We start from the raw sequence: 2,585 nt of genomic DNA on the forward strand, positions 1-2,585 counted from the left end.
TTTTGTTGGAAAGTATTCACATTATATTAACATGGAAATATACATAGACTATATGCAAAAAATCTTGGGAGGTATTCGCCCATCACGCATCGAGGTTCTCTTCCATTGGAGAGAGAAACCAGAGAACCTTTCCAAAATTTACAAATAAAGTCTTGTGCAATGCATCATCAAAACAATGTTTAAGCTAAACATTACAAAATTCAGAACCCTCATTCTATGGTGGGACCGAACCATTAAGAGACAAACCTTGAAGAGAAGACAAAACATAAAAAAATAATTGTTTTATTACACCACAACGCAAAAAAGTGGATCGTCCTCGAGCCACTCAGTCCTTCTTCTATCACCATGGATCTGGAACCTCTGTCCTTACTGAGGTTGTCTTCTTGCTCTTGGTATAACAATTGTAGGGGTAAACAATGTTAGTGTAAAGATTTCGGGAATACATACCAAAAAAACTTCACTTAAGTCACTGGTGACAAGTGACCCTAACAAAAATATGTGGTTGTTTACGCTTCAGATCTGCGAATTAAAAAACAAGAAAACCCTGCAGCAAAAAGATTGTATGCGATCCAGAAAATGAAACTACAAGAAATATCTAATGCAATAACCCAATAGAAGAAGCCTTTGAATGAATAAAATTTTTATTAGAAAACACCTGGCGAAGGAGATTTACAACATGGATCTACAAATCCCCCTCTGTGGGATGGGTCATTTGATATCCTTGTGCTTCAACGATCTTTTCTCTCTCTTAATATGTAGAAAAATCAAAACAGAAAATAGAACTCAAATGGGAGCTTGAATGTGAGAAGACGATAAATTATGGTGACGATGATAGGGATCATGGTGAAAGTGAATGGAAAACCTTCTTATTTATATCAAAGTATTGGGTTAATTTTGAAAATGGGAAATCATAAAATATTATTGACCAAATCAAGATCTAACCGTTAGGAATACTTTATTATATTTTTGGGAGAGGGAAAATATATTCAAAATTGTCAAAATATCTTTATTTAGAAGTAATTAACAAATAAAATGGTTTATTATTTACTTCGCGATGATTAAGGAAGGTGTGAAATTGAAATAATTGTTAAATAATGGTTTAAAAATTATTCCAAAAATAAAATTAAGGAATAAAAATAAATAGTGATTTATTTAATTATTCAAAGGTGATTTAGTCAAATGTGACAAGGAATAATTATCAAATAATGATTTAATAAATATTCCTAGAGAAAATGAATTAAATAATGATTTATTCAATTATTCTCATGGGGTTTTTAAAAATTTAAATCAGAAATAATTTAATAAGAATGATTTACTAAATTATTTCCCATGGTGAAAGTGATTTTACGATGGTAAAATTATTCCTATATCATATATTTCGATCCACCTAGTTAGAAATGGTTAGGTGATAACATATTCCCCCCCAACGTATGAGTGTTATGAGAAAATCGTATGATCGAAATATGTTGTATGTTACATTTCCACAAGACACCAAAGGGGATTCAGAGAGAGAGAGAGAGAGAGAGAGAGAGAGAGAGAGAGAGAGAGAGAGAGATACAACTGAAGCGATGCAAGAATGGATGAAGGAATGGAGGGGGTGAGACCTACTAATATGATATAAGTCTTCTTTTATTTTGGAGTACATGATTTCAAATAAGGTGCAAGAGGCATACCTATACCCACCGAGATAACCAAGTTCAATTAATAATGGTGCCCCAAACAATGTGGGTCTGAGAAAGAAAGTGCATGATACATGATACATGATATGCTGGCATCAATGGGCCATAAAATAATACTATGAATCCCATGTGCCTGGAAGAACAAAGGCCAAGACTGAATATAATAAGATCTGAGTACATGAGACATAATTCCCCTCAAGCTGACATGGTGAGGGGGAATCATAACCGAAGAGGCCCTGCTGAATAGGAAAGGGATCTGAAGATTTGAAGGGATCATATGAAGGAGACATGCATGTTTTGGGTGCTACAAACGGCTGGAACCGAACCCATCAAATCTACAAAACTGCATATGAGGCTGGATCATAATTTGTTTTGATTCGAGCATGTGGGGGGCTACCTGAAGGGCCACCTCCTCATGAGGTTTGGAACATCTCACACACACTTAGGAAACACTGGTACAATCTGTTGGATTAATGGGCCATCAAGTGTACAATCCTTGATCATGGTATAATTAGCTGGAGTCGAGTATGTAAGAAATAACCATGTCAAAGGGAAATGATGATTCCCTTTTCTTGATTCGAGGCACATAACAAAGATGAAGGTTGGAACCAAGGTACACTACCCTCTAGACCACACTTCTGGAATAAATGTGTTGAAATCGACAGAAGAGGGCCTTCCAGAGTTGAGGCAATGAGGAATCCTCAACAAAGGCACGAGGGATCATATTAAAGTGACTAATGGACTGACACCAGGGATGATGATGGAAGGAGACAAGATGAGTAGTAGGCTGATGACTTCCCTTGTCAGAGCATAATATGCATGGATGAAATGGAAATGACTGACTCGATTCCAGAGGGGATGGTCGATTACTCAGGAAGGGGCTTTTCAATGATAGATCAGTATAGT

Source organism: Pinus tabuliformis, chromosome 8 (assembly GCF_031772625.1).
Source record: "Pinus tabuliformis cultivar Carrire ecotype Pingquan chromosome 8, CPIR1, whole genome shotgun sequence".
NCBI lineage: Eukaryota > Viridiplantae > Streptophyta > Pinopsida > Pinales > Pinaceae > Pinus > Pinus tabuliformis.